Raw genomic sequence first — 23,123 nt, 5'->3', positions numbered from 1 at the left:
CTGAAAATCACATATTAATAGCGAATATATAATAATAGTAAGCCATGAGGCATTGTACAGAACACTAAGTACAAGGAACAATATTATACCATGCATAAATGTTTCAGTGGACTAAACAAACAACAAAAGCATTATGAACAACAAATACTGCTATAAACTTATAGAATAAGAAAAAAAGAAAATATTAGAGCATAAAAGTAAATTCAGTCAGCATCAGAGGGCGTCTTAAGAGGCGATCTAGACTTGTCTCTTTGCTGCGTGGTAGTATGAGAGGAGACAGAGCGTAGAGCTGAATCCCTGTCCTCCTGAGAACGAGACAGACGAGTAAGATCCCTGCCACGTTGTCTAGATTCAGGAGAGGTGTATGATTGAGATGTTGGTAGATTCATAGAGGAGGACTTAGACTGAGAGGTTGGGCAGAGGAAGAAGACTGAGTTTCCATATCATTGGATTTGATATCATCCAGAAACTGTTGAAGAAGTGCAGGATCATAAAAGTCTTTGGACTCTCCATTCCTGGTAAAACGAAAACGTGCAGGTTCAAATAAACCATATTTAAAGTCCATTTGACGTAACTGGGGCCGCATAGAAAGAAACGCTTTCCTCCTCTCATTCGTTTCTTTAGAAAAGTTTGCGGCCATATGTATAGTATGACCTTGAAACAGGAAGGAGCCACGAGTGCGAGCCAATGATAAAATCTGTCTGGTTTGCTCATGCCGAAGAAAACAAGCAATAATTGGCCTGGGTCTTGCCGTAGTACTGGAACGTGGTGGGCCCAGTCTATGAGCACTTTGGAGCTCAATAGGAGGAGTAAAAGAAATACCAGTCAAAGTGGGAAGGGCATTACTAAGAAAGGACTTCACATCCTGCTTTTCTATATTTTCTGGAAAACCAAAAAAGCGGATATTGTCTCTACGACTGCGATCTTCCAAATCGATGATCTTACTATGTAAAAAGAGCAGATCTTGATCTGAACCCTTAACAGAATCCAGTCGGCCTTTTATACCCACTATCTTAGCGTCAATGACGTCAATCCTTGTATGGAAAGTAGTGATTTCTGCCCTAATAGACTTGGTCTCTGTAGTTAATGAAGTCATAGCAATATCCAGACCTTCCAGTCGTCGGTTAACTCCAGAGAGTTCTTGCGAAATGCGTTGCATGGTATCAGATAAGGATTTGTCGCTCTGAGGTGATGCAGCTTGCGGTGCAGGAGGTGATGCAGATCCATTACCTTTAGCTGTCGAAGCAGAGGATTGTTTAACCACATCAGTAAAAAGTGTTTGTTTAGGTCCACGACCACCATTTCTATTATTAGACATTTCCGTGCACCGTTGTAGTGGTGGTCTACAATAGTGAATAGAGGGAATATTGGAATATGAGGCAATGATGAAATATATCAAATATCAGGAAGATAATAAAATATGTGCAAGTGAATGACCAAAGCGAACAGCATACAATTAATGCCTGAGATTTGAAAAAATCAATACAGCATTGCCACAAAATAACAAATAGTATGTCACTAAACCAAAGTAGTGTTAAAGTATCAAGTCATGCGTGCCAAAAGTACCTCAGAAACAAAGAATGGAAATACAGTAAATGAGTACGACAATGGACTAGCAATGCAGCAATGACAAAGTAATTGCACATAGTGTGAAAGTACACACTGAATTTGAAGGTAAAGTATCATACACTCAAAACTGCCACAAAGAAAACATGAGTATATGGTGCTAGCAAATAAAGCAAGTGACATAAGCTAATAACATATAGCTGTGATTGTAACTGAAAATTCAGCCCTTTTGTATTTATCCCCCATCTGCCTCCAACTTTTAAGCGGGATTAGCAAAGCGTCACAGCAGAGAGACAGGATGACATATTAAAAGAAGTGATAAGACTGATAGAGTCAAGTAACTCTGACCCAAATGTCACATATGTCTCCCAAATCAGCTGAATAAAAGTGCCAAAGTCAGGTGGTTAGAGTCAAGGAGGAAAATGGAACAGTACTTCTGCAAGTAAATCTGCCTGTACCGTCAACACTGATTTCGCAGGGGATATTTATATCTGCTTCTGTATATAAAAACACTCCTTAAGGAACAATAAGTCATGCAGCTGTAACTGTTCAAGTTGTGCTATTTCATCTGGTCACTTGTACTCAGTTGACTAAAAAGAAAACGCTCTTCAGTACAGTGACAAGTGTGCCAGTCGTGCAAATGTCTTTTTCTTTCCCCTTTATGGTGCTCTCTTTTCCAAATTAATATTGCTGGTAGCTGCAAGACAAATTATGTAGCAAAATGCTGAGGAGGGCGCTGTTTGCACAAAAATGCAGGCAAAGGCATTGAGGAAGACAAACTGTGGCCTCGGTGAAGCGCGCCCCCACCGTCTGAGGGGGCGTGACCTACAACATGAGGGGGCGCGGCCCTGTAGTGTGGGGAACGCCGCCCTCGCTGAGGAGAGGCGCGGCTTAAAAAGCGCGCGAACACCGCAGAGCACGTCGCTGGACCAGCCGTCTCACCGTCATCCTGCTATCTCGGGAACAGGAGCCGCCATCCGGAAAAGAGAACTACCGCAGAAGTCCTCATGGGCCTCCGAGTGCAGTAATCGCCCCAGAGACGTCCCACACGAGCAGGTAGGACTAGGAAGCTCGTCAGGGGTCCGTCCCTCAGCGGAGCTCTCCTAGCAGGCGGCCATCTTCCTGCGTGGCCAGACCATCCCCCGTTATTTTTAATTTTAACACGCCAGCCATAGCCTGAAGCGTGCTCCCAATGCCCTCTACCTTGGCCTACCAAAAACCTTGATAAATAGGCTACAGGTGGTGATGAATGATGCCGCTCGTCTTATCTTCAGACAGCCAAGACACACTAAAGCATCCCCCCTGCTACAAAGCCTCCACTGGCTCCCTATTAAGGAGCGAGTGGAATTTAAAAATCTGTGCATCGCCAATAAAGCCATCTATGGCATGGCACCTGCTTACATCAAAGATCGCATGGCAATGTATAGCCCAAAGAGAGCTCTTAGGTCCTCAGACTCTCAGCTATTAGTCTGCCCTGGGTACAAACTTGCCACCAAGGGCGGTAGAGCCTTTTCGGTGCTGGTTCCGCATTTATGGAACACACTACCTGAGCCACTACGAAAGGAAGGAAACCTCCTACGTTTCAGAAAGGGGCTGAAAACGCTGTTGTTCAGGAGAGCCCTGTGAGCCACGTAGGCTAGTGGATGCCCTCTGTACTGTCAAAGTTGTTGTTTACCATCGATTCCCGAGCGCTTAGAGGCCTGTAGGTGATTGAGCGCGCTACAAATCAAAAATAACAATAACAATAACAATGCCATGAACCTGTCAGGTCCCTGTAAGCTAATATGAATCCTATTAACCCCTCGATTAATAAATGACCGACAGCTCTGTCAATACTATAAATAAACCCTTCCTAAATGCGCCCACCTAAGGCACGCTCCTTTTATCATTAGAGTCCGAGGTACACAGTTTGTCCTCTGGTCCACTCCTTTCACATCAATAAAGTTTTATTTTGAGCCAACGCGGACCTCTGCTGGTCTAATTGTTTATCTCCACACATGCAAGCCATAGCCCGAAGCGTGCTCCCAGATTGGCTGGGCAGACGTCCCTGACGTAACCACGCCCACCCTGGAACCGAGCGGCTCTTCCTACTCGCCTACATATACTTTCCTACCGGCACCGGGCACCATCTTCGGGATCCGGTAACTGAGGGCGATTGCAGGTTTCCAGTGGGTGCCTGGCGTTGAGGGCGTAAGTCATACGCTATCATCGCTGATACAGAGAGCTAAGTACCACATGCATGTTAACAGTGCTGAATGGTGTGTTTTTTTTATCCTTAAGGGTGTGCCGATTTCGCCACCACCCCCCTCCCGAGATCCATGGTGCGATTACCTCTCACCACCCAAGTGAGAATAATTTTTAATCTTTTACGTATCCATAATTTTCTGTTGGGGTCACTAGCCATTTTGGTCCATTGATCCCTCAATCTACACGCGCCCCTCGTGTGGGTCACCTAGCATGTGAATATCGCTGTGTGTATTTTCACTGATCCACCCCTGGCGCAGATAACTACCCTCCTGACAGGTTTTTGGTGTTAACTATACCGCTAAAATACCGGCCGGTAGCCTTTTAGCAACTAGAGCACCTTTCTATTTTCACCGACTAGACTACAATAGATATACTCATGATTTGGGAAAACTAATTGTTTGTTGTGTCTCTTTTATGTACGTCTTTGTCACTTCCTTTACAGGTGCATTTATTTTTTGGTTTCTCAAATCAAGAGTACCAGAGAAATATTTTTTTCCTTCACGTGCACTTTTTTTTACAACTTTTTCACTTTCACGTCCCTAGGTTAGGGTGGACCTTAGCATGCTCGTACCACCGGGGTTTAGTCCACTCATGGTCCTGACAAATGCCTGGTAAAATTACACCGGTCACCAACGAGGTTGGTGATTGAGGGCTTTCTATACAAATCAATTTGGTTGTGTATTCATACTTTCCCTGCTCTTGTTGTTATAATTAGAGTTTTTACACTCTTTTCTTGTTTGAAATAATATCCAATCCAATCCAAAAATTCTTTATTTCGGCCATATAGACCATAAAAGATACAGTACAAAAACACAATACATACATTTAAAATACATTTTTAAGACAATACATTGTATAAAATTCTCTTCTCATCCAGCGAGGAATAGGGAGTGTCATAACAGTACCATGGTTCAGAGGGCTTTTTTCTTTCTGATTAGCCATACTGCCATTAGAAATTTGGATAAAGCGAACACAATGGGACCCAAAGTGCTGGTTTTCATTACTCTGAATGACTGTGTGTACTTTCTGAACCCCAGGTTTCTACAGAGCGGCGCTATCCAATATTTTCAGGGTCTGTGATAGGCGGGGCATACAAACATGATGTGGAGGTCATCTTCCTCATGGATGTTACAGCATGGACACATTTTATCAACCCCCTTGGTCCATTTGTAGGTGAATGTTTTAGTGGGGAGTGTGCCTAGCCTCCATTGTACAAACAATTTCCTCGCCAGGATAGGGAAAATAAAATCCATAAAAGGTTCGAATACATAAGAATTTTTGGATTCCAGGAATCGCGCAGTAAGGGTGCCACTGTTTTGAGCATTCATCATAAGTGAGAGGCTCCTGTCTTTATAGATTTGGGTCAAGGCTTTACGTGAGATCCTTTGGCAACCGCACACGGGATCCTCCCATAGCTCCAATAGGTTCATGGTGAGCAATTCATTTTTTACGAAAGCAAGCCAGGGGATTTTACTATTGCGGTTCAGGCTCATGACATGGATAAGGTCCTGCCTGTAGTGGTGTAGTTCGTTTGTGGACCAAAGCCTGTGCCAAAACTTCACTGGCTTTGGCACAAGCTCCTCAGCAATAGGGGGAAGACCCATGTCTAATCTCAGTGGCAGGAGTGGCGTGCCTCGTGGAAGAACTAATAGGCGCCTTAGAAAGCTGTTTTCCACTCTTGCCAAATCTTTACCTGCTTTATACCCCCATTGCTCACTGCCATACATGGCCGCTGCCTTGGCTTGAGTCCTATAGGTTTCAAGGGCCGGGCTTATGGGCTTGAAGGTGGAAGTATTGGCCACCTTCAGAATAGCGCCCGACAGCTGGGACAATTTAACCCTTGATCTTGCTATCTGACGGTCCCATGATAGATTTTTCTGTAGTGTTACCCCCAGATATATGAAGGTAGGAACCCTCTCGAGGCTGACAGTACCCAGGGTGGGATTGGGCCTGGCTTTGTTTGGTGGATTGAAAATCATGAACTTGGTCTTCTCTGTATTCACCTCCAGACCGTGTTGTCGACAGAAGAGACCAAATCCATCCAGGATCCTCTGGATCCCCATAGGGGATTTGGAAAGCAGGAGGGTATCATCGGCAAACATGATTGCCGGAACCCTCCTGCCTGCCAAATATGGGGCGTCATTGTCCTTAACGTTTTCTAGATGTGATATAACGTTATTAATGAAGAGACAGAACAGGGTCGGTGCCAGGACACAACCCTGCCTCACCCCTCGACGGACAGGGAACCTGGACGAAAGGTTGCCATCCCTCCCGCACCTGACCTGCGCATAATTGTTCTCGTGCAGCCTGGTTATGATACTAAGTAGCTCGGGGGGCACTCCTAACTTTTCCATAACCTCCCAGAGTTTCCTGCGCGGGACTAGGTCAAAGGCTGACCTCAGATCCACGAAGACCATGTACAGCCTTCCCCCCTCTAACCTCACCGTCTTCCAATAAAGGAGGACGAGGCGGAAAATCTGATCCATGGTCGACGTGTTTTTTCTAAAGCCAGCCTGCAGGGGGCTCATGATATCATTATCCTCCACCCAGTCTAACAGATGGTTCAGGATGAGGCGTGCAAATAGCTTTTGGGGAACATCTATAAGGCTAATCTGCCTGTAATTGGCCGGGAGCAGAGGAGACCCTTTCTTGTATATCGGCACAATCTCTGCCCCCAGCCAAGAGCAGGGGACCGCCATACCTCCTAAGATAGCGTTAAAAAGGATAAGAAGGTACGGACCCCAAATGTCAGGGTGATGTTTAAAGAGATCCCCCGGTAGCTTATCCAACCCCGGCGCCTTTCCCAGCGCTAGGCGCTCCAGTGCAATCACCACCTCACCTAGGGAAAATTCCAGGGCCATATCCGGGGTACAGGGGGGCTCAACCGCCGCTCCATCGGGCCATAGAATAGTATCTTGGTAGAGTGCCCCAAAATGGGCCTCCCAGACAGAGGGGGCGATGTTAGGTTCTACTGCGGATTTGAGTTCCCCCGTCCCGTTGTTTACCAGGGCCCAAAATTTCCTAGAGTCTTTAGCTTTTAGGGCTTCAGACAGGTCATGCCAGTGGTTCCAATCCCACTCTGCCCTTGCATTGGCCATTGCTACTTTATACTCCCTCCTGAGATCTGCAACCTTAGCCTCATCAGTGCCCTCTTTGATGGTAGCAATTAGCTCGGACTTGATTTTCCTACAGGAAGAGGTGTACCAAGTAGGGGTACGAGTCTTTTTCCTTCGTGATTGTACCACCGGATGGAAGACCTCTGCAAGGTCCCTCACTAGTTCCTGGTGAATGCTGGCTAGTCTCATTATAATCAAGGGGTCTCGGTTGATTTATGAGAGCATCCACTTCCTTGAACCTGGGGAGTGCTAGGCCATATAACTTGTTTATAGCATCTTCTGTGTCAAGCAGCTTTCCCCATTTAACACGGCGCCTATTTGTGGAGAGAAGCATGTCCCCCTGGTCGTCTCCGCAGGCATTGGTGGGCGACCCTGCTAGGGGGACTGGATGCTGGATCTCCAATTGGAGAGCATTGTGGTCACTATCTGTCCTTGGTAGCACCCTGAAGTCATGAACTTTGGGCCACATGGTGATATCTATTAATATATAGTCCAGCCTTGACTCATGGTCCTTTCTATTGAAAGTACACAATGAGGGAGTATCAGATGGGGTACGCCTATTGCATGCCCTCAGTGCGAAGTTCAAGGTAAGGGACGTAAGTTGTACTGCCAGCGGGGACCAAGCTTTGGGGTGGGGAGAAGACGAGGGTGGGACTCCCCAATAGTCGTCCTCAGCGGTGAGAGCACCCTCCTTTAGTCCTTCTAGGGGTTCGAAGTGGCAATTAAAGTCCCCTCCCATCACTATCTTGTGGTTACCTGACAATTGACCTAGGAAGGAAGACAATTCATCTAGGGTGGGGGATTCATTGGGCGCGGCAACTGGTCGAGAGTAAACATTGACAATGGCCCATGATGTTCTACCAGGCCATCTAAGCAGCACACACTGGATGTCCTGCGAAAATGTGTCTAACTTTTCCGCCTGACACCCAATGTGACTCGCTACCCAGATCGCCAAGCCTCCCGAAGGCCTCCCCGTCCCGTTCCACTTTGCTGGGATTTCAAAAATTTCGAACCCCCTTCTAGTCTGTGGTTCCCTCGCCCATGTCTCCTGAAAAAGGAAGATGTCGCTACCATTTATCAGGAGATCCCAATCTGGTATACCTGCCTTATTTGTGATCCCTGCCACATTCCAGGAGAGAATTCTCAGCCCTGGACCTTGTGGTGGTGGTCCTGGCCCACAGGAGAGGGATGGTGCGGTAACTGAGGGGGGGGGGGGGGAGGGGGGGGGTCAGGGTCTCGCGGGCCAGTTGTAATAGCCAGAGTGGTATGCGATACAGCCACCTCCGCTAGTTGCGAGTTGAGGGCAATCGGGGTATTGGGTGGTGACTCTGCTTGACCCGAGATGCTTCCAAGGGTAGCCCTTCCCTCTTTGGCGAGGTCCTGCGCCCTATTATCAGTTACGGGGACAACTCTCACTTCCCCCCTGCCTGGGACCCCGTGAGCAGATTTTTCTGGAGACTGTTGAATATCACCCTTTTGTGGTCAATCCACCTGATCAAGGCAGGAAAATCTATTCTGGTGGATGAAATTACCATGAGCGGGAAATACATTGTGCTTGGGCCTGTATCGTGAGCCATCCACTGCAAAGCCCACTCTAGTCCAGCCCTGTTCCCTCCCCACCTCTGGATTACAAACATTTGGATAGAAGTGTGAGAGAGACACTAATTCAATGGTGGACTTATCAGGCCTTACAAGCCAATTACAAATATATGGGGCAACCTGTGGGCTTTTGAAGCTGACAATGATACAGTCCCCCGCCCTATTCTTAGGAGTAAATCCAATCCATGGAATCCTTCTGACCATCAAAACATCTCCTTTTAGGTTCGGAGGGAGGGGCCTGTTGATGTTAAGCCAACTAATTACCTTATTACGTAGCGAGTCCTGTGGCTCCCTTGCATCACCAGTAAGCTCAGGCACTCCCACCATAATCGCCGTGTATGCCACTGCCTCGGGGGGCAGATTTACCACCCTGCGCCTAGCGTTAGGGCTAATGGGGCGGCCAGTATGGCCGTTGGCAGAGCTCTCCTCTCTCATTTGTTGAGAGGGTGCGGGTTGCTTAGACCTTCTAGGAGCAGGAACGGGGGGCCTTGACGTTTGGGATGACGATGGGAGCATTTGGGGGGCAGAAACACTATTGTTGCTGTGCAGATCCCCTGGCTGGACTGGTGCCACGTTTGGGGCCTGGGTAATCGTTACAGGGGTCGGAGGTCTGTTCCCAACTGTCTCCCGAGGGACCCTCTGTGCATTTGGACCCGCCCCCGGACCAAGACTGTTTCTTTTATGAGTATTTTCCAAAGCCATCAGTCTAGCCTCTATAGAGTCCAGTTTTACGGACAAAGGGTTCAATAGGTTCTTAAAGATGTCCGTAAGTGAGCTGATAAGCAAGTCTGTGGTGTTAGGAGGGGCCCCACCAAATATAAATGGCCCTGAACACACTGGTACGGCTGTAGCTGGAGGAGGGCCAGAATGTTCCGACCTGTTTCCCGGGGAGATGACCTCAGGCGAGGCCGAGATGTCTGTACTAGCATCCAGGTTTTGCTTGGTTGAATCAACTTTGGCCCTCTTTGCCCCTCTTAACTTCCTTGACCTTTTTCTTTTCGATGGTTGGTCCCCTCTACTGCTTGCGGGTTCTGTTAGAACTACGGCCTGGCCCACATCCTGCGACTCAGTTTCCGTGCAATCCACATTAGGAGAGGGATCTACAACCCCAGAGAGGCGTAATGACTCTCTATCCCTCTGGAGGTTTGACGGGGTCCCGAGTTGTTGTAGGACTGACTCAATAGTCTGGTCGATACTATCCATGATTGACAGGTGGGTGGCATCAAGAAGTAGTGGGGTGCTAGCATCAATTGAGGAATCCGGGGAGTTCAGTGACAAGTTTTCTGTGCCCACCTCGGGGTGGTTGTCTAGCACGGTTTGTCCTTTATTGGCCACAGCACTGGCCTTGGGGAAGAATTTTTCAAAAGTGCTAGAGCAGTGTTGAGCAGCCTTGCTCCTGGATACCCTGGTAGCCATGTTGAGTTGGAGTACACAGGGACCACGAACTTAAGGAGGAAAAATGTTCTTGGAAGGAGCACGGTGTCAGAGGGATGGCCCGGTCCGGTCTCTACCGGCCTCTAACGGCCTAAAACGGCCCGCTCTTTGCCCGGTCTTCGCCCGGCGTCCGCCCGCGTCCCGCGATGCGCGTCTGTGGCTTACGGATATGGTGGTTAGGAGTAAGGGGCGTGGCCAGCCGGGAAGAGTCTCCAGGTGCGGCGTCTCAGCAGCCGCTGGGGAACCTGGGACTCGCAGTCCCGCTGCGCCAGTGATATTACTCAGTCCACTTCTCCGCTCAGGGTAAGATGATGGCCCCACTGCTGCCTCCTTGGAAATGCGATAGGAGCTACTTTCTCCCGGTGATCCTTAGCCTCGAGCGGCACTCTTAGTTGGGGACTAAGAGTGTATTACGTTCTCCCTGCCTCTCCTTTTGATGAACAGGATTTGGATATGCTATTTTTTTAATGAGATCTATAATCTTTTATGGTTTTCTATTTTGTAAACCGAATAAAGTCTTTGAACTGAACTGAATACAATTTGTTATCATCCTTCATCTGTATTCCTCTTTGTAACCTTCAAAAACAAGCATTTGCTATATTGCATTTCAATGGGGACATGCACCAAAGTCTGTAATAGCTGCCACAACAGGCTGTCTATATTGTTGCTGTGTTGGGGACTATGTCCCCGAGTCCTGTACAGGTTGCCACAACATATTTTGCTCATGTTGTGGCCAGCCAATCTGAGCTGAACAGTCTCCTTTAATGTGGCCAATCAACAAAAATCATAAATGTTTTCTTGGTCTAATCTGAGGTGGCACAGTCAGCAAAAACTCAAAAAACTGTGACGCAGCCCCAAGTAATTAACAGTGGCTGAGTTGAATTCAAGCATTTCACCCATTATTTATTTGCTTAATTCATGGGAATCTCCAGCCCTAAACACTATAAACAGTTAGCTACAGAGTAACATTTTCCATTCATATCATGTATTGCTGTAGATATCCATGCTCTGAATAGTTTGTAAAAGCATTCAGTTTCCAAAGAGGTGGCTAGAGAGAAGACGAGGCAGATGTAAAACAAGGTCCTAACTATAACTACCTACTGGCAACCGCTAGGTAGGACCCAGTTTCCATAGGAAAAGCATTTTATCGCTTTGCCAATAACTCTGGCACCCATTGACGAATCTTCACGAAATTTTCAAAATTAGTACGCCAATAACTTCAGCTGCTGTGTTGAAAGTTTTGGGGTGATCCGTCAAGTAACGGCCGAGAAAAAGGGAGATTCCGAAAACACGTTTTCTCCATTCAATTTCCCATAGGGATTTTAAATACGACTACACTCACTGGATGATGGAATCAGTGATGTAATTTGAGATGTCATCAGTGACGTCACTGACCATCTCATTAGTGATATAATATGTGAGGTCATAAGCAGTGCATTGCGGGGACTTACGTTATAGTTATCTTTCGTTACTATAACTGCTGAATTTCGCTGGTTTTGTACGAGTGAAATCCTTGCCTAACTATAATGTCCCTGTACACACATATATATATATATAAACCCAAGATGGTTCCACTCTCCTCTTGTATTTGGGCGCTGCTGGCAAGTGCGTCGCTTCACGCGGTAGAACCAAACCGCAACGTATTTAAACTGCGTTTGTCCCCAGGGCCTCCCGGGTCCAGAACAAAACGACTTTATTCGGCTTCTTTTGTTCTGGACCCGGGAGGCCCTGGGGACAAACGCAGTTTAAATATATATATATATATATATATATATATATATATATATATATATATAAAAATGAAGGATCCCAACCGCTTCTGGCAGCGGTTTAAACGGGCGCAGACCTCCTCTCCAAAGAACGAATGGATATCAGATGTTAAATCACCAAGAAAGCCATCACACTATTCAAAGTGCCAGCAGTGCATGTTTATTTTGCAAAATGTGTCAGAGCTAGTGCCCTCCCTGACGCGTTTCGCTCCGCGAACGGAGCTTGGTCACATGACGCGTCAGGAGTAGGTGGTGCAATAAATGGTGATTAAAAGCCCAAGCGCCTAAAGAATCAGGACGCAAGGGTCACAACAAAGCAAACAAGCAAAAAGTTGAACACAATGTTGACAATAAGAGCTAAAGTGCTTAGAGATGTTTAAACAGAGAGACACAGTAAAAGCATAGTGCTCAAATGTGATAACAAGGCCAGATGTCAAAATGCAAACATTTAAATAAAAATCAAATCAATTTCAATGAAGAAGTAGTTTGCCGTGACAACATTTTCCAATAAATTATGGAACATAACCACAACATATGTATTCCTTATATACTCTCCTATGAATACATAAAAAAGTATAGCATGGAAAAAATGTATCTATTGCAAGTGCAAGATGTGGTTAAAAAACCTAGTCCACAGGCCTGAATCAGAAAAATTGTATAAACCAATGTCTCAAAGTGCTTGAATGTTAAAGTGCAAGTGCTTAAAAAAACCTCATATTCAGATGTTAGATACATGGAATACATTTTTAGGCAATAGGAAACTCCTATGAAAACCTGTAGAAAAAGTGTAAATACCACAGAACAGCAACAAGTGCTCATCAAGCACATATGAACTTGTCATAATCAGACACATAGAAAATATAGCAAAAGGAAAATGACTATCTAAACATGGTTAAGCAAAAAAACAAAAAACATTACAGAAAATGATGTAATTCATAAAAAGCATTTAATTTGATATGTATCAATCTAGGCAACAGAACGTAATAAGTGGTCGAAATGAACTGAGCTAAAACATAGGTTGTTTGTAAAAAAGGGGTAGTTCAATTTTATTCATAAATTCTTTTAAAAAACACATTAAAATAATAATACATATTCACAAATTGTATGCGACATAATAAATCAACAATACACAGCAACACTTTAAGAGAGAAGGACAAATAATCCAACAAATGAAGGTTATATAAAATGAACACAGTTTTTAAGAGAGAAAGGTGTGGCTAAAATAATCTCTACGCGCGTTTCGGCGAACCAGCGCCTTCTTCTGGAGCAGCCACGATAGTATCTGAAATGGGAAAATTCCATAAAACAAAAAATATTATGTACAATAATGCATCAATTTATATTATGTTACACAGAGAAAATTAAAACAAACCAATGTTAGGCTAATAGTCTCAGACTTTCCATTCTATTGTGACCAAGCTTATTAATATTACAATAATACTTTGACGGATTTCTTTTCCTTGCCTTAATGATCATCAAGAAAAATAGAAAAATGGAGTGAATCCTTTTAACTCATATATTCTTATATGAGATAATGGCCAAAAAAGGGAGAAGGAGTGGATACCTTTATACTAAATAGATTATTCCCAAGTTTTGGTGGTGAGGAAGCAGGGTTCTTACATAGGATGGCAAATGCGAGGAATCAAATGATTGATATTAGTGATGGAAAATACGAAATATTCTAAATGGTGGCAATTCGCAGCGTGCTATCAACGCGGGACTTAAACAATGGTATACAATACATTCATATCATAGATAAGGTCACTTACTTAAAAAACACGGAGTATATTAATGCTATTTGATGTTCTCAATCTGGATTATCTGTATAATGACTTTCTTTTCTTTGGTTAGGTGACGAAGATATTCTAGACCCTAAAAAACATAGACATTTCATGAACATTGATTGTTGTTTTAGTGTAGTCTATGATTTTCTAACCAGCCCATATTTAATGAAAGGACCAAGCTAGTGTTTTACCTATTTTAGTTAAGGTTTGCAGATAGATATTCCATAGTCACACGATGTAATTTGTTTGTCTTGATTGTTGATTTTTGAATTTCTATATTTCCTAGAAGAAATTATGAGTTCTTTTAGTTTATTGAATCTTTTCTATTTTTGATATTTTATATTAACTAGACAGTTAGTGAGGATACATTAGTAGTTTTTTGAAAACATTTTCATTTTCGAGGATGAAGGTACCTTAAGTGAGGAGTGGGATTTCAGTTAGACCCGCCTGCCGGAGTTAAAATTTATGGCCACGATAATGAATATTTTTGTGGATCCCAAAAGATATAGTCCTCCTGATGTGGAGATAACAAATGGCGAGATTGCCTATAGAATGGATGGAAAGAATTCTGGCATCAATTTTTGGAGAACAGTCAATGCATGGCGACTTCATAGACTTACTGTCTCTTAAAGAAGAAGGACTGATAGTTACCTTTTTACTTGTGCTCAAGGAGCGATGGATTTCAAAGTGGTTTAAAATAACTCCCTGTCTGTAAAATGAACAAACAGGGGGGGGAAAGGAGAGAGAGAATTCTGTTACCCACTGTTTACTTTGGAGATTATCAGTTAACTAAACAAGTGATCAGAGTAAAATTACCGCATAGGGATTTTAGCGAACACTTACCCAATAGATATCAACAGGGCTCAGAGATTCCGGCGGCGGGACACGGGGGTTCTATGCTCCTTCCACGAAAGACGGCATTTTAAAGTGCCTTTACTTCCTGTATATATACCCTACTCTGATCACTTGTTTAGTTAACTGATAATCTCCAAAGTAAACAGTGGGTAACAGAATTCTCTCTCTCCTTTCCCCCCCCTGTTTGTTCATTTTACAGACAGGGAGTTATTTTAAACCACTTTGAAATCCATCGCTCCTTGAGCACAAGTAAAAAGGTAACTATCAGTCCTTCTTCTTTAAGAGACAGTAAGTCTATGAAGTCGCCATGCATTGACTGTTCTCCAAAAATTGATGCCAGAATTCTTTCCATCCATTCTATAGGCAATCTCGCCATTTGTTATCTCCACATCAGGAGGACTATATCTTTTGGGATCCACAAAAATATTCATTATCGTGGCCATAAATTTTAACTCCGGCAGGCGGGTCTAACTGAAATCCCACTCCTCACTTAAGGTACCTTCATCCTCGAAAATGAAAATGTTTTCAAAAAACTACTAATGTATCCTCACTAACTGTCTAGTTAATATAAAATATCAAAAATAGAAAAGATTCAATAAACTAAAAGAACTCATAATTTCTTCTAGGAAATATAGAAATTCAAAAATCAACAATCAAGACAAACAAATTACATCGTGTGACTATGGAATATCTATCTGCAAACCTTAACTAAAATAGGTAAAACACTAGCTTGGTCCTTTCATTAAATATGGGCTGGTTAGAAAATCATAGACTACACTAAAACAACAATCAATGTTCATGAAATGTCTATGTTTTTTAGGGTCTAGAATATCTTCGTCACCTAACCAAAGAAAAGAAAGTCATTATACAGATAATCCAGATTGAGAACATCAAATAGCATTAATATACTCCGTGTTTTTTAAGTAAGTGACCTTATCTATGATATGAATGTATTGTATACCATTGTTTAAGTCCCGCGTTGATAGCACGCTGCGAATTGCCACCATTTAGAATATTTCGTATTTTCCATCACTAATATCAATCATTTGATTCCTCGCATTTGCCATCCTATGTAAGAACCCTGCTTCCTCACCACCAAAACTTGGGAATAATCTATTTAGTATAAAGGTATCCACTCCTTCTCCCTTTTTTGGCCATTATCTCATATAAGAATATATGAGTTAAAAGGATTCACTCCATTTTTCTATTTTTCTTGATGATCATTAAGGCAAGGAAAAGAAATCCGTCAAAGTATTATTGTAATATTAATAAGCTTGGTCACAATAGAATGGAAAGTCTGAGACTATTAGCCTAACATTGGTTTGTTTTAATTTTCTCTGTGTAACATAATATAAATTGATGCATTATTGTACATAATATTTTTTGTTTTATGGAATTTTCCCATTTCAGATACTATCGTGGCTGCTCCAGAAGAAGGCGCTGGTTCGCCGAAACGCGCGTAGAGATTATTTTAGCCACACCTTTCTCTCTTAAAAACTGTGTTCATTTTATATAACCTTCATTTGTTGGATTATTTGTCCTTCTCTCTTAAAGTGTTGCTGTGTATTGTTGATTTATTATGTCGCATACAATTTGTGAATATGTATTATTATTTTAATGTGTTTTTTAAAAGAATTTATGAATAAAATTGAACTACCCCTTTTTTACAAACAACCTATGTTTTAGCTCAGTTCATTTCGACCACTTATTACGTTCTGTTGCCTAGATTGATACATATCAAATTATTTGCTTTTCCCTGGTCTAGGAACTTCATTTCCATGTACTCAGGGGGTCCTTGATAAATATTTACACAATAAAAAGCATTTAACCCATTAGGAGATCTGGTGTCGAGCAATAGAATAAAAAACGCTTCCCTTTGACGCAACAGTTTCTCACGATCGCCACCCCTGCCCGGATTAGCTACAGAACACAGTAAAGTATATTTCAAATCTTTTAATTTTTTATCATGAACTGCTTTGAAGTGGCGAGCCACTGGATAATTCATATCAGAGTTTACTATGGCTCGAATATGTTGCAATATCCGTTGGTTGGCTTGCAACTTAGTACTTCCAATGTAGGAGAGTGAACATGAGCAGGTAAGTTGGTAAACTACATAGTCACTGCGACATGTGAGAGGTTCTTTTATTGGAATAGCTCTCTCATTGAAGGCAGATGTGTAATGCGTACCGTTGACAGCAAAGGTACAAGCACGGCATGAAGTACACCTATAAAAACCCGGTTTGTTGAGCCAGGTAGTTTTGGGTGGGAGCTCAGGTTGGGTTCTATCTAAGGAGTCTTTCATAGAAGGAGCCCTCCTAAAGGTGATGGCCGGCAATTTAGGCAAAAATGGACCAAGAATCACATCTGTTAATACTATAGGCCACTCTGATCTGATGATCTTACTTAGCTTAGAAGTCTGGGAACAGTAGGTGGTGATAAAACGAATTGAGCCCATAGTAGCGGAATCAGGGATGATTTAAATTTTTGGAGTGAGGAGTTCCTCACGAGGACGAGCTAGTGCTTTAGCAAGAGCCCGATCTAGAATCACTCGATTATAACCTCGCCTGAGGAATCTTTCCCTAGATTCCAATAAACACTGGTTAGTGGTGTCTGGGCTACTGCAAATTCGTTTAATGCGAATGAATTCTCCCAGAGGTATGCTGTTGATGGTATGTGGGGGGATGGGCACTGCGGGCGTGCAAGATGGAATTGCCCGCAGTGCTTTTCCTGTGAAGTTTTGTCTGAATGGTGTTATGATCGATATAAACCTGGACATCCAAAAATTCTGCAGAGTTTGATGTAATGTTAGCAGTGAATTTTAGGTTCCTGTTGTTAATATTGATGTCATTAACAAACAAAGCTGCTTGTTCTTGAGATCCCTTCCAGACGATAAAAATATTGTCGATAAACCTCCAATAGTGAACAAGGTGAGGAAGCCAATGTCCATGGGTGACCCCAGAACATGCCTCTCCCACCAGCCAACATGGAGACATGAGTAGCTGGGGGAGAAGCATGAACCCATGGCCACTCCGCGCTCCTGATGGTAAAAATCCTTGTCAAATTGGAAGTAGTTATTAAAGAGGCAAATACGTATCATGTCAAGTAACATGAGGTTGTGATCTCTCATGGCAGCCTCACGAGAATCTAAGAAGTATTGAACAGCTTCCAGACCCTGTAGATGGTTGATGCTGGTGTAAAGTGCCTCAATATCCATTACCAGGAAACAAAAATCAGGACACCAAGTGATTTGACTAATCTTAACCAAAAAATCAGTGGTATCTTTAAGAAAAGAAGGGAGAGAAATCCTATGGGGCTGTAAGAAAAAATCCACATATTTTGAAATATTTTCATTCATACTGCCTTGGGCAGAAATGATGGGACGGCCTGGGACAGGAACGGTGCATTTATGAATCTTAGGTAAAAGATAGAAAAGGGGCGTGATGGGATGTGATACATTAAGGAATTTTGTTTCATCCTTGGTGAGTAAGCCACGTCTGTGCCAGAGATTGATATCTTTTCTAGTTTTTTCATGGCTATTAAGCATCACAAACTTAGTAGTTTTGGTATAACAAAGGGGGTCACCAAGTTGGCGGGCTGCCTCTAATACATAATCAGTTTTTGCCCACAATACTGTGTTACCCCCCCTTGTCCGCACTCTTCACTATCACCTGGTTATTACCCTGAATTTTTTTAACAAGTTTAGTATATTGTACATTGTTAAAATCACATTGTTTTTTCTTTCCAAGCACCGATTTGTTAAGTGTCTTAAGTTCTGTAATGATCCTGTCACTGAAAACATCCAGTGCGTCTTTGGGCATCAAAGGCAGAAATGTGGATTTGCCCCGAAAAGCAGTAGTTGATGATTGGTTCACAGTAATGACTTGACTGACTGTAAGGTTAGTTTGCGAACTTTCTTCATTGGCTAAAGAAATCAAGGTTTGTAGTCCTTTTAAATTCTTAACCTGCAATGATCCTGATCTGATGTTGTCACTGGTACATTAGCACGGATATTTGGATTTTCCGGATGTAACAAAAAATACTTTTGTAATTTAATTTTTCTAATAAATTTGAATACATCAATGCGTGCTTGGACATAAGAGAAGTCATTGGGTGGACAATAAGAAAGTCTCAAAGAGAGGAGTTGTTCCTCCGCCCTAGAAAGTGTCATATCAGTCAAGTTAATTACTGTATTATCTTGTGCGCTTGTCACTTGTTCCAATTCCTGCGCACTCTGCCTCGCCCTCCACCTCTTTTGGCAATCCGTTTCCTGCAGCGGCGTTTTTGACTGCCGCTTTGCCTGCTTGTGGAGGATTGTTCCGTGAGCGCAGAGAGTATCTCCGGTCCTCGCTGACAAAATTTAATTCATCAACTACTGAAAAGTTTGTAAGGTCGGCAGAACCCGCAGCAGCAGGTGGCAAACTTTATTTTGAGCCGCTGAATGATGCTACTGATAAGTTATCTTCATTGGTCACAGTAGAGCATAAAGGTGCCGTTTGATCAGTAGTCACACCCGGTTTCTGTTGGACGGACATAGCTTTGCGTTTATAGGAATCGTATTTACGTGAGAAGGTAAAAATACGCCCTGTCGCATAGTCTTCTTTGTCTCTTGCAAATTTATGAATTTTACGCTCTTGAATAGTTTGCTCCAACTTTATGAGTCTGTTAGACGGACCGGGAGGGTCGGCCGAGATTACGGGGAGAGGTCTCCAGGGAGAGCCGTCTCCAACGACTGTACAGATAAGTAACTTCCCCCCCCACAGACGGACACCACACAAGATTGAAGGTTAACGAGACTTTATAGGCAATTCTTAGGTTACGTTGATATGATACAAGGAGGTCTGGACTCAGGGGTCCCCTCGGTTCTGATCTCTGGTTGAGGAAAAAGGGGTAGCGGGACAGTCTTAGTTGCCAATGAGTTAAATAGCTCTCAATCCTCGAGCTCGGTGTGTTTGCTGATCGGGCCGTGGAGGAGCCAAGCCGGTCCCGAGATGGACGAAGGATGATCGACGGGCCGTGGAGAAGCCAAGCAGGTCCCGGGATGGATGACGGATGGTCGACGGGCCGTGGAGAAGCCAAGCAGGTCCCGATGCAGATGACGGTTACAACGGTCCGCGGCCTCGCCAGCAGATCCGGACGACGATGAAGGATGAAGGTTACGACGGCTGTGGCAGCGCCAACAGGCAGGACGATGGTGCACAGGACAGAGCTACGGCAGCGCCAGTAGTCCGTCCAGGGTGAGTTCCTCTTTACGTCTCTCGACTCCAAGATACAACTGCCTTCCTGCTCTGGAGCTGCCCCAGTTATAGGGCTGGCGGGCTTTGATGTCCGGACCCTCGCACTTGGAGGTCGGGAGGTCCGGGATGAGGGAGTCCAGACACCCAGCGGGGGGGTGGAGCCAGCGCCCGGGGAGGCGATGGGCGAGCGGCACTGGCCGGGGGAGAGCCATCGACACCTCTTTCTCCCATTGACCTGCCAAGTAGCTCGCTCACCTCCTGGGTGGAGGGTGGTGCCGGAATGTCTGAGGCCGGGCTAGGCCCAGGGTTGAGGTCGATCGGGGGCCAGGCGGCCTCGTGATGAAGTGTCCAAGATGGCGGCCCAGGCTGAGCGCATGGGTCGGCAGTGGATCGGGCCCATGAGGTGATCATGTTCGAGGGCAGGTGTCCCTGAGGGGACGTAGGACGTACAATGGTGGTGTGTGGTGCTTGTATGACTGGGCTCGGGCCTGGTCGAGCCGGGGGAGAGCGGCCCGTCATGTGGCCTGTCCAACATGCGTCCCCCCCAGCTGAAGGCGGGGAGAGTTACCCATCCTCTTGGGGACTCTCTTCGTCGAGGCGGAAAAACCGGGACAGGCCATCCGCGTTGGCGTGGTCGGACCCAGGCCGGTGTTCAACCGTGAAGTCCATACCTTGCAAGGAGATGGACCAGCGTAGCAGTTTTGGGTTTTCCCCCCGCATATGCATCAACCACTGCAGGGGTCGGTGGTCAGTCTGTACCCGAAAGTGGGTGCCAAAAAGGTAGGGCCGGAGCTTCTTGAGGGCCCATACCACAGCGAAGGCTTCCCTTTCTATGGTGCTCCAGCGTTGTTCCCGGGGTAGGAGTCTCCGGCTGATGAAGGCCACCGGTTGATCAAGGCCTTCGGTGTTCACTTGGGACAGGACTGCCCCAATGCCCTGGTCGGAGGCGTCCGTCTGGACGATGAACTCCCGGCTGTAGTCTGGGGCCTGGAGCACAGGAGCGGAACACATGGCGGCCTTTAACTGTTCGAATGCCGCTTGACACTCTGGGGTCCAATTCACTTTCTTGGGCTGATTTTTTGATGTGAGTTCGGTGAGAGGCCCCACGATGGTACCATAGTCTTTCACGAACCTTCGGTAGTAGCCCGTGAGGCCCAGGAAGGCTCGCACCTCAGTTTGAGTGATAGGGGGTTGCCAGTTCTGGATGGCGGCAATCTTCAGCTGTAGAGGGGCCACTAGGCCGCTTCCCACCTGGTGTCCGAGGTAGGTCACCGACCCTTGTCCAATTTGACATTTGCTGGCCTTGATCGTGAGGCCAGCTCGCTGAAGGGCTTGTAGTACTGCTTGGAGGTGGTGGAGGTGCTCGGTCCAATGGTGGCTGTACACAGCGATGTCGTCCAGGTAGGCGGCGCTGAACTCTTCGAGCCCCGCCAGGACCTGGTTGACGAGCCGTTGGAAAGTCGCTGGGGCATTTTTCATGCCGAAGGGCATGACCTTAAAATGATAGTGGCCATCGGGGGTGGAGAAGGCAGAACGTTCTTGTGCTCGGGATGTGAGGCCGATCTGCCAATAACCTGCCGTCAGGTCGAAGATGCTGAGGTAGCGGGCAGCGCCCATTCGGTCGACCAGTTCATCTGCCCGGGGGATGGGGTGTGCGTCCGTTCTGGTGACGTCATTCAGGCCCCGGTAGTCGACACAGAACCGGAGTTCTGGTGTGGTTCCGGGGGCGGCCGCTTTGGGGACCAGTACGACCGGGCTGGCCCATGGACTGTCTGAGGGCTCGATGACCCCGAGCGTGAGCATCTTAGCTACTTCCGCCTGGATGCAGGCCCGTACCCGATCAGGTACGCGGTAGGCCCGGTGGCGGATAGGAGGGTTGTCTCCGGTGTCCACATCGTGCACACACCAGGAAGTGACACCTGGGGTGAGGGAGAACAGACTGGCAAATCGTGATAGGAGGGCTTGGCACTCGTGGCGTTGTTCTCTGGTGAGGGACTCCGAGAGTCGGACCCCATCCACGGAGCCGTCTTGCTCCTGGGTCCGCAAGAGGTCAGGGAGAGGTTCGGAGTCGTCTTCAACCCCATTGTCTGTGGCCATCAAGAGACTGAGTTCTGTTCGCGCAAAGTGGGGTTTCAGTCTGTTGGTGTGGAGGACTCGGAGCGGATTCCGGGCGGACTCCATATCGATCAGATAGGTGGCAGGACCCTTGCGCTCGATTACCTTGAAGGGTCCCGTCCATTTGTCTTGGAGAGCGCACGGTTCTGTGGGGGACATTACCCAGACCTGTTGCCCCGGCTCGAATTCAATAGATGAGGCGTTCTGGTCATACCATTTCTTCATGTCCTCTTGACTTGTCTCTAGGTTGGCTTTTGCTAGGTCTCTGAACCTTCGGGACTGGTTGCGGAGGGTGAGGAGGTACCGGAAGACATCGGGCGGACTCTTGGCCGGAGGCATCTCCCAGCCTTCTTTGATCAGGCTGAGTGGCCCCCGTACTGGGTGCCCATAGAGCAGCTCGAATGGGCTGAAGCCTAGGGACTTCTGTGGGACCTCCCGGTAGGCGAAGAGGAGGCACGGCAGCAGCACATCCCACTGGCGACGGAGGGGCTCTTCCAATCCCCCGATCATCCCTTTTAGCGTGCGATTGAACCGCTCAACAAGTCCGTTTCCTTGGGGGTGATAGGGGGTCGTGAAGCGGTAGGTGACCCCACACTGTTGCCAGAGGGACTTCATATATTTGGAAATAAAGTTTGTGCCTCTGTCACTGACGACTTCTCGGGGGAACCCCACACGGGAGAAGATCCCCATCAGGGCCCGGCCGACCACTGGGGCTGTCACGGTCCGGAGAGGAATAGCCTCAGGGTAGCGGGTGGCGTGGTCCACTAGTACCAGGATGAAGCGATGGCCTTGTCTTGTACGCGGGTCTAGGGGTCCCACAATGTCTATTCCGACCCTCTCAAATGGGGTCGTGACTACTGGAAAGGGTTGCAGGGGGGCCTTTAATTTGCGGCCGCTCTTCCCACTGGCTTGGCACGTGGGGCAAGATCGGCAATGCTGGTGCACATCGTTTCTCATTTTTGGCCAGAAGAAGTGGGTCACTAGGCGGCTGTAGGTTTTATCTTGTCCCAGGTGCCCTGCCAGGGGGACATCGTGGGCCAGATTTAGCAGGAAGTCTCTAAAGCGGAGGGGCACCACTAGTACTCGGTTGGCCCCTAGCTCGGCGATTCGTTGCTCGCTGTACAATAGGTCATTGTCCCAGTAGACCCAATGAGTTCCGGAGGTATCCCCTGCGCTTTGGGCGAGCGCTTGTTGTCGGAGTCCCTCAAGGGAGGGACAAGTCTCCTGCTCCTGACGAAATTGTTCTTGTGTGGGTCCCCCTTCTTGAGCCCACTGGTCAAGATTAGCAAGGTCGGAAGGTTGGGCAAGTTCGAGGGGGATACCATGGTCGGGGGTCTCGGCGGGGGCGACCGGGGGCGGTGGCGCCGGCCATTCTGGTTCTTCGGGGTGAGGGTTGGCACGGGC

The 23,123-nt window shown here is 46.2% G+C and overlaps 1 protein-coding gene and 2 long non-coding RNA genes across 12 annotated transcripts in view; 1 reads left to right on the top strand and 2 right to left on the bottom strand.

The window, feature by feature from the left end:
• Positions 1-23,123, bottom strand: part of PCSK7 (proprotein convertase subtilisin/kexin type 7) — a 305,529-nt gene that overhangs the window by 72,295 nt on the left and 210,111 nt on the right. The gene's annotated exons all lie outside the window — the stretch shown is intronic.
• LOC147732510 (uncharacterized) lies at positions 12,773-14,413 on the bottom strand. Of its 4 annotated transcripts, XR_015308671.1 has the most exons (4): positions 14,167-14,410; positions 13,929-14,060; positions 13,707-13,797; positions 12,773-13,603 (listed from the first exon to the last, which is right to left on the bottom strand). It is a non-coding gene; the product is annotated as an uncharacterized LOC147732510 (long non-coding RNA). The 4 variants fall into 4 exon arrangements; XR_015308669.1 differs by having other exon boundaries at positions 12,773-14,060; positions 14,167-14,224; positions 14,359-14,413; XR_015308672.1 differs by having other exon boundaries at positions 12,773-13,013; positions 13,501-14,060.
• Positions 14,534-16,150, top strand: LOC147732509 (uncharacterized). Of its 2 annotated transcripts, none has more exons than XR_015308666.1 (3): positions 14,534-14,627; positions 14,734-14,865; positions 14,997-16,150. It is a non-coding gene; the product is annotated as an uncharacterized LOC147732509 (long non-coding RNA). The 2 variants fall into 2 exon arrangements; XR_015308667.1 differs by having other exon boundaries at positions 14,734-15,293; positions 15,781-16,150.

Source organism: Lissotriton vulgaris, chromosome 2_1 (genome assembly GCF_964263255.1).
Source record: "Lissotriton vulgaris chromosome 2_1, aLisVul1.2, whole genome shotgun sequence".
NCBI lineage: Eukaryota > Metazoa > Chordata > Amphibia > Caudata > Salamandridae > Lissotriton > Lissotriton vulgaris.
Note: the sequence above shows the minus strand (reverse complement) of the source record. Positions and strands in the feature narration are given on the sequence as shown.